The 13,681-nt window shown below is 34.5% G+C and overlaps 1 protein-coding gene and 1 pseudogene across 2 annotated transcripts in view; one reads left to right on the top strand and one right to left on the bottom strand.

The window, feature by feature from the left end:
* NCAM2 (neural cell adhesion molecule 2) overlaps window positions 1–13,681 on the bottom strand; it is an 834,023-nt gene that overhangs the window by 794,887 nt on the left and 25,455 nt on the right. The window lies entirely within an intron of this gene.
* Window positions 12,178–12,939, top strand: LOC102827247 (annotated as a pseudogene).

Below are 13,681 nucleotides of genomic sequence, written 5' to 3'. Positions count from 1 at the left end.
AGTATTACTTTACTGATGGAGCCTCTGACAATTAGAGTAACATTTGCTGATGTTAATGCCTAGTCAGCCTGTAATTTATAGACTAATGCCATGGTTCTCTGGAAGAAGGAATCATAGAGACATTATCTTACATGACAAGGAATATTTCACAGACTATTTTAAAACTTTAAATAGCCATTTGACATAGCATGCCTGAATAAATATAGCATAAAATTTTATTTCTTCTGTAAATAATTAAACTATTTTGTGTGCTGTTGATTTCTTCTCCATCTCCATAACATGCTGCCACCAGGTGGAGATACCTTCTTAGGAAACACTGTGAGGGGTATTACTAAGAATGCAATTGGTTTTTAAATGTATAATTTTAAAATAACAACTCCTGCTAGATATTTTTGTATAGAAATTGTTCATCATTTCATTTGATATTTTATCAAAGATGGTGAGAAACTATTGTTGCTAAATTTAAAATGAGTTGGTCAATTTTGAAATATCTCTGACTACATTTGCCTTTATGCTCTCTATGAAGCCTTCTCTGTGTCAAGATCTCTGAATGAGTATTCCCAAAAGAGAGGGAAAATGACCTGAAAGATGAAATGAGAGACGGGTCTGTAAAATTCATTTCTTAGAAAATATAAGACAACAATGTTGTCGTTGTTTTTAAGTGCCATCGAGTCAGTTGCAGCTCATAGCAACCCTGCATATGGTTTCTGAGGAACAGCTGGTGGGTTTGAGCCACCAATCTTGTGGATCAAACTGACCTTGGAGTTGAGTGCATTTTCCTGAAGCACCACACCAGGATTCTAAGACAACAATAAGACTGTACATTTTAAAATGTGTGTGTGAGTTTCTATTATAAGCAATCTGCTACTGCTATAATATCAAAATAAATACTTTTAAATTGGGTGTGCATGTGTACAGGGAGAGAATTCAGTGATTGTTAATAAGTGTTAAGGGAAGAATATTAAGTTACCTTAACATAGGCTTATCATATTTTACACAAATGATGTGCATATCACATGGTTTTTAAAAACCATACAAACCGCCCTTGTGTGTTAAGCTTCCTATATGCAACCATTCTATTACACAAATATGTGTGTCATTTCCATGGGCATGCTATTTGCAGGGAAATACAGTATTTCAGAAAAATATAGCTCTAGTTTGATTGCTAAATTCACTGACCATTCTCTGTCAGCATAATGTGAGGATATAGTAAAGAATTTCATAGTGTGAAGATTTCCTATGCTGTATCAAGATATCTATATCATACCATCAGTACATGACACAAATGAAGCCACATAGGTACTAAAATCTGAGGGCCTGGGGCTCATTAAGCTCTGTCTTACACCTTGGGAGGTTTCCCAGTCAGGAAAAGAACTTTATAGTGGGAGTCCATCAAACAAAGTAGCACACAAGGCATATTAATTACCTGAGGAATTTACTAAAACTACCCATGTCTAAGTCTACAGCATTTTCTTTATTATGATCAATACCCTGTTTACTCCCTAAAATTATTATAGCCTACAAAATACAAAATGTCAAATTCTCAAATAAAACCAGTAAAAATAAATAAATAGCAAAACTAATAATACTATTAGTTACCAGGTCTTAAGGAAAGTAGCCTTAAAATCATCATAACTGGAAGCTTATTGTGGGTATCAAATGGGAACACAGACTAGAAAAAATTTAGAAGTAGTATGCAGTTAAAATATTTCTTAATATAGATATTTACTCATTCCACAGAAAATGAAATATCGAAAAGTAAATTTTTCTCTATTCACCTTGTTGTTGTTGTTAAGTGCCTTCGAGTCAGTTCCGACTCATAGTGACCCTGTATAGGGTTTCCAAGGAGTGGCTAGTAAGCTTGAACTACTGGCATTCCAGTTCAATCTGACCTTGCAGTGTAGCACATTAACCTGCAGCACCACATTAGGACTCCCTATTCACCTTAGTTCTTGTAATTACATATTGTATATCATTAAATTCATAAATATATTAATGTATATTAATGTATATTAATATAATATAAATAAATATATTTATGAATTTATAAAATTATATCTCTTGCTATATTTATATTATTTTGAGAGTTCACTGTATTTTCTATTTCTTTACTAGATAACTTTAAAGCAATGCTATTTGCTTATCCTACACAGTATTTCCAATTGTCTGACTGGCTGATTAATATAGAATTATCTCATTCAGTATTCAATAATCTCTATTTCATTCATTTTTGGGGAAAAAAAAAAGTATCAGAGAGAGCTAAGTTTGATTATGGTATGCAGAAGACGTGTTCCTCAAAGGTAGTAATTCCAAATCACCGATATCTATGACTATGTCATGCTATCTGAAAAAGGGATTTTGCACAGTGATTAAATTAAGAATTTTGAGATGTGAGATGTAATAAATTATCTAGTGAACCAATATATTCACAAGGGCCCTTAAATGAGGAGATGGTAAAGTCGAGTCACAGAAAGAGATGTGACAATGGAAGGAGAGGGAGAGGATTTACAGATATTATACTGTTGACTTTAAAGGGAGAGAAATGGGTCATGAGACAAGGAATTATAGATGGTCTCTAGAGGCCGGAAAATGTCAGAACACAGATTCATTCCTAAACCATCTAGAAGGAACACAGTCTTGGCAACAACTTGACTTTAGTCCAGTGAGAATTGTAAAATAATAAATTTGTATTGTTTAAGCCACTAAGTTTGTGATAATGTTTTACAATAATTGGAAACTAATAGTAATATGGCCTTTAAAGACAGACTACCTTGATGTGAAATATAGAAAATTAAAAAATGTTCAAAGCATTACTTTCACCATCAAGAAGCTCTGGTAGCATAGTGGTTATGAGTCTGTCTGCTAACCTCAAGATCAGCAGTTCAAAACTACCAGCAGTTCCATGGGAGAAAGATAAGGTTTTCTACTCCTAAAAATATTTATGCCTCAGAAACGCTGTGCATGGTTGGTCGCTCTTAGTCAGAACTGACTTCACGGCACACCACCACAAACACCACCACCACTTTCACCATATGTAAAATTTGTAGAGTATGCTTATTAATACTACAAAAAATATATTGGAGACTAAACAAAATAAGAAAATGATGGAATGAGACCCACGAAATCTGTTTTCAAGACAAGGGTTATTTCCATGAAATTAAATTTGCCAAAATTATTACCAGACATACAAAGAATTAAGGCAAACCAGGTAAGGAGCACCTGTGAATGTTGCTGATTTCCATCTCCAGCTAATGAGTAGGGAGCTGTAAATATTTAAATGCCATGAAAATTTTTGTGACATATCTTACCAGCCAATTTTTAAAATTAGGCCAACTTTACATGAATATATTGAAGATCTGTATTAAAATAATATGATAGTTTTGCATTGCAAAGCAAAGGCAAACTTGATAAAAATAATTATTTTTATAATTCTGAAATCTAAAATATTTTTAAATATGCATCAAATGCAAAACCACTGGCCCGCATTTGTTTCAAACTGACAACCTCAAAAGTTCATCACAGACATAGATTTGGCAGGCATCCCAGCACAGAAAAAAGGATGTATGGATTAAAACTACTTTGCATTCTAGTCACAAATAGCACACTAGCAACATGACAACCAGGAATTTTAAATCAGAAAGAATCTATTGTTCCCAGGATTGCATTAAATGTTTGTGATTAAGTCAAAGTACACCTTGATCAGTATCACAGATCACATGTGAAAACATAACAATTAAATTTAGGGCAAAGTAGTAAGTCATATAGAAGAAGTAAATTATAAATATTTGTACAAAGTAATTTCTTTCTCAGTGATGAACATATTCTTCTAAATAAAAACGTGCTCATTTTTCTTTAGGGTTTATGACATAACCATTATTAAAAAGTTACATTTTACTAATTTCACGGTAGTTCTAAGACTATACTTGAAGGTAGCCAAAGAATAACTGTATTTTCATTCAAGTGAGGACTGAATTTTAATACTAAAAGTTATTTTTAAACAATCATATTTTAAAAATTGTTATTTATCAATAGCAGCAGTATACACAATTTTCAACATTTATTATAGCATTAAACCTAACTTCTCCAGACATATACACAATTACTTCCCCCATATTCCAACAGAAATTTAAGTCTTATCCATTACATTACTGAGTTTTATATAACAAAATTATTACAGAATAGGAATACTGTACATAGGCTAAGCATTTGGACATTTTATAGACACATTTAATATTTTGTTCTTGTACAATTTCATGGATTGCAACGCAGCATCTCATTTTAATTCACCTAAGGTGGTCTATGCTGTAGCTGTCTGTCCTTGATTACATGCAGGCTGCGCACCAAAGTTTTCTGGCAATACAGTGAAATGCTGGGAAGATTAAGCACAATGACAACAATAAAGTGACCTTAAATATGAGCAAAAATCACTGAAATCAAAGGTCTGTTTGTAAAATGTGAATCATTGTGTTTGATTTTCTTTCAAAAGTGCTGGTGGTCAGAGTTCAGTAAAGAACCTGCTAAGTTAATATGCTTTACACTACATAAATTTTGAGTTCTATTACAATTTCAAGGTAATATGTTCATCAACAAAATTATTGGAATTAGGAAACTTGCATCATTCCTAATGAGAAAGAAAACTATAGTATAATATAACATATATACTACAGATAGAGCAAAAGTGAAATGAGTTTGAAATGAAAATTGAAACGAGCATAAGAAATGTTTTAGAAAATACCTTGTCCATTCTTAATACTTAGGAAAATGAGTAAAATTCAGAGAAAAGGGATTTGACAAAAAACAATGTATCACATATTGCAAATACACTTAGATGGATTAATAATTATTGAAATCACTAGAGAACTAGGTAGATAAGACAAAGCAAGCTCTCTCATTAATTACAAGGAGCCCTGGCAGTGTAGCGGGTTACATGGTGAGCTGCTAAACAAAAGGTTAGCAGTTCAAATCTACCAGTGGATCCACAGGAGGAAGATGAGGCTTTTTGCTCTTGTAAAGATTACTCCCTCAGAAACCCTACACAGGGTCTCGATGAGTCAGAACTGAATCAAAGATACACCATAACCATCACCACCACCATTTATTGTTGTTGTTAGGTGCCATCATGTCGGTACCGACTCATAGCGACCTTATGCACAGCAGAACGAAATACTGCCCGATATGAAGTGACCATTATACACATCTGTAATGTGTATTATTCACTACTTGTTTTAAATGAGTAAAAATATTTTTATTTATAGTTTTTTTTTAGAAATAAATCAAGATACAAATTAAGCTATTTTCCTATGTTTCATAATTTAGATAATAGAATTGAAAGACTACTTAAAAACGTGGAAATAGTGGATCAGTAGTATTTTCAAATTAAAAAATTATTTTCATATATGAGAACTTGGTTATAATTAGAATTTAGTACTGGAACAGTCTGTTTAAATGCCTTCGCCAAAGACTTCAAGTTCTTTAAGGGAAAAGATACATTTTATTCATCTCTATGAACATAATTTATATCATAATGTCTGATTACAATGATTGGCCAAGGTTTAATTCTCAAAGATATTCTAAAATGAGTAAATACATTAGGGAACTCATTTTATCTAGCATTGAAGCCACTATCATTGAGTCAATTCGGACTCACAGCAACCCTACAGGATAAGATCTCCAAAGCCATAAATCTTTATGGAAATAGACTGCCATATTCTACTGCAGAATCTTTCTCCTTCAGAGATGGTTTTAGATGGGAGACTTTTCCATTCTGAGCACTTGATGTTGTTGTTGTTGTTGTTAAGTGCCATCGAGTCGGGTCCGACCCATAGCGACCCTGTACAGGGTTTCCGAGGGTGTAAATCTTTACGGGAGTAGAAAGCCTCATCTTTCTCCCGCGGAGCGGCTGGTAGTTTCGAACCGCTGACCTTAAGGTTTGCAGCCCGATTCGTAACCACTACGCTACCAGAGCTCCTTATATTAGGCTTTAAAATGCTTCTATACCTCTCTCTAAGTGCCATTGAATCATTGGCCTTGCAGTTCAAACCAACCTTGCGGTTCAGTGCTTGTCTGATAGCATCACAACAGGACTTACACTTCTAAAGCTTCCTCCTTTTCCCAAACAAACTCTAGATATTTTCAGGTAATAATGCTTCTGTTTACTTCTAACACAATGCTAGAAAATGATGAACTGTATTGTTGTTGCTATTATTGTTAAGTGCCATCAAGTCAGTTCTGACTCATAGAGACTCTGTATAGGGTTTTCTAGGTGCAGCTAGTGAGTGTGAACTGCTGACCTTGCAGCTCAAACAAACCTTGCAGTCCAGCACATTGACTCACACCTCCACAGACTGCAATTGCCATGTCAATCTCTTCATCATAGCCAACTTCTCAGATATTTCTCAACATTCTTATTCAGCATTCTGAATGAGTTCAAAGTGATTTGGATTCTGTTATTCTCCACCGTAACCCCCATTATCATTTACAATTTAATGAAAAATATTGAGATCTGTAGAATTAACTCAACTGTATCTTCATATCCAGAGTGCTCCTTGGAGGCCAAGATGGCCAAATTTCGTCTCTCATACTTCAGACATATTATCAGGAGGGACTGACTAGTCGCTGGAGAAGGATATCATGTTTGGTAAGGTGGACGGTCAGAGAAAAAGAGGAAGACCCCCAGTGAGATGGATTGGCAAAGTGGCAGCATCAATGGACTCAAGCATGGCAACAATAGTGAGGCTGGCCCAGGATCGGGCAGTGTTTCGTTCTGCTGTGCATAAGGTCGCTAAGGGTAGGTACTGACTCGATTGCACCTAACAACAACAACAACAAATCTTCATATCAGCAGCCTAAAGCCATTACCAATTTACTTAACACTCATCTTCAAACACTTTCTATATCCTTGCAGAAAGTCAAAAGGGATATGGCTTATTATTATTATTATTATTTAATGTACCCTTTCATGTAAAGTTCACTTAGTTCAAATCAGTTCCACTGGGTGTACTCTCTCACTCTAATACAAACAACAGGTTATATCTCTTGTGAGTTGCTAATGAATACCCAGTTTCTTAACTATATCTTAAAAAGCATAACATCATTTGCCCAGGAGTGGTGGCAGTATTTCCATTGTTTTTCTTTAAAATACACACATATTGTGAGACAATGAGCATTTACAAAGCAAAATAAAATCCTCTGAAATAAAATATACCAGCTTGAACTTAAGAATAATTAATGCATCTTACTTAAGATGCAGTAAAATCTATTATGTTTACTAACAAGTGATTTCAGTATTTAAAAAGACATTAAATTCTTCAAATGAATGACAAAATGTTAAAGAAACATAAGGAAAGTCAGTATCTTCTTAATGCTTTCTCTGATACAGAAGGACTGTCACTTAAGAGAGACTAAATATCATTTTAAAATCACACCTATTTTAATTAGTAGCAGTTTTATTCTTTTTCATTTTACTTTGGAATAAAAGTCTCTAGTGGGCATTTAAAACATACAACAGAAGCAAGATATTAGAATTTAAATGATTTTTTAAAAGCATATTAAATGTCTACCTTAAAAAACAAACTAAAACACTTTCCCCCAAAACTTCAACTGCTTTAAAGATTGTCCAACTTAAGTTAGAAAACTTGATTTAAGACATGCCTTTCCATTTGCTAGGTGTGAATAATTGAGCAATTCCTTTTTTTTAGTTTTTATTGTGAATTATGTGATAGTTTACATGGGAGAACATTAGCTTTACATTCATCCTATCATATATCATTTCATTGCCATCATTACAGTCCTCTCCATGCATCATCAAACAACCAAAGGATACACCCTACAAGCCTGTCCATCGGTCGTCAGAACACAGCCCCTCATGCTCTCTGGGTCTAGAGTCCCCAGCCACTCCATCTCTCCACATCATCATCATCGTCATCTCTGCCTCCATCTCTGGTGTCACTGGGTAGGGTCCCACACTCTGCTCTTCTCCCGTGATGGTCCCAAGGACCTGGGTTCCTGGACTGCAGTCAACCTTTCCCATCCTTTTGCTGCATAACATCTACCTTTACATTTCTAACCCTCACAGTCAGTCCTGCTAACAATTATTCACTATTGTACCACAAGAGTCCTATCCCCATCTCCTTTCATCAGTCCCACCCAGACAGACTGAATACTACTCAGTGGAGATTCTACCTTTCTCAGATCCCTCTGGATCTAAGCTCCCTCCCAAAAGCTTGTAGGTCAGTCACTTCTTGCCTTTGTAGCGTCCCCATTGGGTAGCCAATGCCAAAGTTGCCCGTCCCTGTGTACTCTGTATACCTAGTGGGTGGGAATGATCCTTGCTGTTAAAGATTTGTTTCCTCTTTTGAGTTACTGCATCCATAGGTGGAGGTCAGTGACCAAGTCCTTTTACAGGATTTTTCTTTTCAATTTGAAAACCAGGATGTTAGATTAAAATAATGTTCAAGTTTTTATTTTATTAATGAATATTTCAACTTTCTCATTAATTTTTTTTTCACAGCTTTTTTTCCTGCTCAACACCTAATCATCTTCATTGCTCATTGCTCTAGGGGAATAATATTCTAACTGCAAAAGCAAGTATAGTAATATAAGAAAGGAACTGATATGCTATAGGTGGCATACAAAGCAGGTTGATTCTCTAATTCCTCCTGAGCCAAAGATTTATTCTCACTGTGTTGTTTCAGTCAAATTCTCAACATTATCCACACCCATATAATCAAATAGCATCCATAGGACAATATCACATTTTGTCACATATGTAAAAATATCACATATTCTTTGTATTGTTGCTTTGGGAATAAGCTAATGTTCAATGGAAAATCCCTTGAGAAAATAATGCAGGACTGATACATATTTTTATTATCCATAGAGTTCAATTTCTGCACAATGCAAGGAGAGAAATGAGTGAATGAAGTGGAAACCAAAATTTTTTCTAAAATACATTTGTGAACATTTAAAAGTTGTTCTTCATTTCCAATTATCGGGTTACACTGTGCTTTAATGTAAAAAGAACTCTAGTACCACTGAAATATCTAAAAAATAATAAGCTAAGAAAAAGAGAACAATGCTCATATACTGTGATATATAATGCAAATACACATATAAACAAAATACTAGTAAATAGTTTTCACTATGTATATGCATTTTTACAAGGATGAGCATCTTTTCAAAAACTAGTATTTAAAGCATCATCCATTAAGATACTAAACATTATCTAACTTAAAGAACCACACAATAAATAACTTTTAATGTATCTTCTGGATAACTGGTATAGTTTGGTCAATTGATAATAAAATTTATATATTATTTCTTCAAAAAAATGTGTATCAAATATAACATTTCATGAAGTGACATACCTAGTTGTGATATTCAAGTCACTAAATTTCTTCGTTCCTATGTTTTTTCTTTGAGTGCTCTTATAAATACATTTCTAATTGTAGAACCACAAATATATTTTCAAATTTGCAGACCATAAATCTTAACGTATTTTAAAATTAAATGAAATATTTAGAACTATTTTCTTTGAAATCACAGACCTTTCACTGTGGATGACTTTGACTTCTTGAATGCTTATGATTGGTGGTGGTTGTGTTCCACTGAGTCAGTTCTGAATCACAGCGAACCTGTATAGGTTTTCCGAGGCTGTAAATATTTGCAAGAGCAGAAAGCCTATTTCTCCTTCAGAATCACTGGTAGATTTGAACTACTGACCTTGCAGTTAGCAGCCCACTGCTTAATTCCAACTTCTGATTTTGTTGTTTTAGCTAACTGCTTATTTTAATTTATATATGCTTATATAAAAGTCTTGGAGTTGTGCTGTTAGGATAAGCACTAGACTGCTAACCTCAAGGTCAATTCAAACCTATCAGCTACTTCTTGGAACCCCTATAGAGAGTCGCTATGAGTCAGAACCAAAATGACATCACTTAACAACATAGCAATAATGCATATAAAAATCACTTGAGAATTTAAAAACTATTTTTATTTACTTAAACTCATAATATATTGTAGTCTTAATATTTGATTTATTAACTGACACATTAAGAAGTCAACAATAGATAACAGAAACTACAGTCATAATATTACATTAACACAAATGAAATATTTCCAATAAATTATCTTTAACAAAATGTTCTGCAATAATCTCATGATACTTTAACATACATTCCTAATATACTGAACAGAACAGTCAAGAAATTAACATGGGTCGGTATATATAGATAAAATGGTTTTAGTAACAAATTTCATATATTATATATTTTGGATAATTCCATTTAAATGATTTGATACTTTTAATAACTGAGATAGATTCTGTTATGTAACATTTATATTACTTAATTGTCAGTGTTTCATACAGTGGTTGACTTGTGTGTTGCTGTGATCCTAGAAGCTTTACTTTTAGTATTTTAAACACCACCAGGTCAACCATGGTAGGCAAGTTTCTAGAATAAGTCAGAAAAGGACAAAAAGAGAGGCCAATTGATTTGAATAGTTAGGCAATGAAACCTTTATGAATAGCAACAGAACACTATTTGATATAAGGCCAGAAAATGAGTTCCTCAGGTTGAAAGCCACTCAGTATATGATTGGAAAAGAGTTGTCTACTAAAAGTGAAGTTTACCTTAATGATGTGGATGAAACAAAACTTTTGAGACCTTCAATTGCTAATAAGACACATATCAAAATGAGATGAAAGTACAGCAAACATTCAATAATAATCAGAATGTGGAATGTACAAAGCATGAATCTAGGAAAAATTTCAAGTTGCCAAAAAATGCAATGGAACAAATATAGACTGGTATTGTCCATTTTTAATTGGACAAACATGTTTTACCATGCCAGGAACAACAAACTTAAGAGGAACTGAGTTGCATTCACTGTCAAAAAGAACATTTCAAGATCCATCTTGAGAAGTACAATGATGTCTATAGTAGGATAATATCCACACATCTACAAGGAAAACTGGTTAATACCATGGTAAGTTGTTCTTGATGTCATTCCAAAACATTAGTTCCTAATGCATCAAATCTGTTCTTGAGATGATCTATAAATTTAACTGAGATATACTCTAAGTCATATGAAATATTCAAAAAGTCATTAAAAAGACAGGAGAGAAAGAAAAGATCATAGTGGATTCTAGAAGAAATTGAAACTTGCTCTTGAATGCAAAAAAGCTAAAGTGACTAGAAGAAATGATGAAGTAACAGGACTGAACATAAAACTTTAAAGGGAAGCATGAAAAGACAAAGCCAAATAATATAATGAAATGTGCAAAAATCTGGAGTTAAAAAATTAAAAGGGAAGAACAGCTCTAAAGCTGAAAGAATTAAAGAAAAATTCAGGTCTTGAGTTATATAAGTGGTCCTGTAGGATACTCACTGGACTCCTAACCACAGCCACAAGGTCAGTGGCTCAAATCCACCAGCTGTTACTCAGAAACCTTAAACTGGGTCGCTATAAGTCAAATTCGACTTGATGGCATTTAACAATGACAACAATGGGCAAAATATTGAGGGACTCAGGAAGCCTCAAAAGAAGATGGTAGGAATACACCGTCTCTGTAGCAATAAGAATTGGTCTGTGTTCAATAATTTCAGGAGATACCACATGATCAAGAACTAATGGTATTGAAGGAAGAAGCCCAAGATGCACTGAAGACATTTGGGAAAAACAAGCCTCCAGGAATTGATGGAATACAAATTGAAATGTTTCAGCAAACTGTTGCAGTGTTGGAGTCACCTACTCATCTATGCCAAGAAATTTGGAAGATAGCTACTTGGCCAACTAATTGTAAGAGATCCATGTTTGTGACCATTACAAAGGAAACATTCCAAATGGAATGCTGAAATGATTGAACAATATCATTTATATTACATGCAAGTAAAATTTGGCTTCAGAAAATTCAAAAATGGTTATAACAATGTATCAACAGGGATCCACTAGAAATTCAAGTTGGATCAAGACGTCATGGGATTCTGGAAAGACAGGGGAGCGGGTGGTGGTGGTGGGGTGGTTGTGGGGGTTCGTCTGATTAAGGGGCTGCGTCGGAGTTTGAGAAACCAGTAGTAGTGGCTAAAGTTTGGGGATTGGGGTAGAGCGTCAAGCGCTTAGGGTGGGGGTGGGGTTTAGTCTTTGGTTTCTGGACTGGGTCTTGTTTCGACAGCGAACATGTCTTGGCCTGTCAGAAATAGGAAGGTCGTTGATTATTCACAGTTTCAGGAGTCTGATAGTGAAGATTATGGAAGAGATTAGGGTCCTCTAGTGAAGAAAATTTGATCATCAACTCGAGAAGCCAAAAATAAGAGGCGGTCTGGAAAAAATTCACAGGAAGACAGTGAGGACCCAGAAGAAAAAGATGTTAAGACCAAGAAGGATGACTCTCACTCAGCAGATGATAGTAAAGATAAAAAAGATTATAAAAATGTACACCAGCAATGACAGGCAGTTTCTAAGCAGAGAGAAATGCTTATGGAAGATGTGGGCAGTGAGGAAGAACAAGAAGAGGAGGACGAGGCACCATTCCAAGAAAAAGATTCTGGCAGTGATGAAGACTTCTAATGGAAGACAATCACTACAGTAACAATGGCAGTTCAAAAACGAAAAACAAAAAGATGGTTAAGAAATCCAAACCTGAGCAAAAAGAAATGAAAATGGCCAAACCCAAGCTAAAGGCAACAGTGATGACAAGTCCAGTGAAAGGCAAAGAGAAAGTAGGTCATCCCACAGTTTCAAAGGCATCAAAGGAAAAGACTCCTTTCCCCGCAAAGAATACTACGAGGAACCAGAAAGCCCTCCAGAAACAAAAACATCTGCTAGCCCTCTACCAGAAAAATCTGGGATGAAGGGTCTGAAGATGAAGCCCAGTATAGGGATAAAAGTGATGATGGTTTATGGAGAGATTTTATTAACAAAGAAAGAGAACCTTCTTAAGATAAAACATGGTTTGGCTATGGCTTGAAAGATGGGCTTTGAATACATGTTTCTATTTGTTGAAGATAATATTTTTTCTCTAGCTCTCTCTCTTTTTTTAAAAAAGAAAACCATTGTATATATAAGCTAATTTTTGGATGCCGTCTTCTCTTTGCCACCCACCCCCAGTCTCCAATGAAAGCCAAGCCAAATGAATCACCAGATTGACCTCTCCATCTATTTTATGGAAGGCATATCACAGTGGTAAAGCAGTAAGATTTAAAATGAACACTATAAACATTTTGCTTTTTGCTAAATAATAACAGGTTGAAGAGTAATCAGAAAGAGCAGGAATGTTTTTATTTAAAATGATGGTTTCTTTCCCTGGCTGTACTTAAAATAATAAACAAATAAATTGTCCTCTAATGTGAGCTTTTATAATGTATATACATGAGCTTCAATGTCTTGTTTTAAATCATGAATTTCAAATTCCACTGATGAGAGGCAGGTAGGAGATGAAGATGAAGATGAGTTGTTACATAAAGTATTCATAGTTTTATCTTGGGGGAGGGTTTGGAGAACAGTTTTGTCAGGCCTTGTGGGGGGGGGTAAGTTTTCTTTTTTATTTATTACTTGTTATTTCTGAGATGAGAGCCAGTGATCCTTTATCCTGCTGCTGCAGTCTTTAAGAAGCTAACATTAAAAAATAAAAATAAATTTAAAAAAGGCAGGGCCACCAAAACTGAAATCACCCTTGATTTCA

The sequence above is a fragment of the Chrysochloris asiatica genome, unplaced genomic scaffold (genome assembly GCF_000296735.1).
Source record: "Chrysochloris asiatica unplaced genomic scaffold, ChrAsi1.0 scaffold00351, whole genome shotgun sequence".
Classification (NCBI taxonomy): Eukaryota; Metazoa; Chordata; class Mammalia; order Afrosoricida; family Chrysochloridae; genus Chrysochloris; species Chrysochloris asiatica.
Note: the sequence above shows the minus strand (reverse complement) of the source record. Positions and strands in the feature narration are given on the sequence as shown.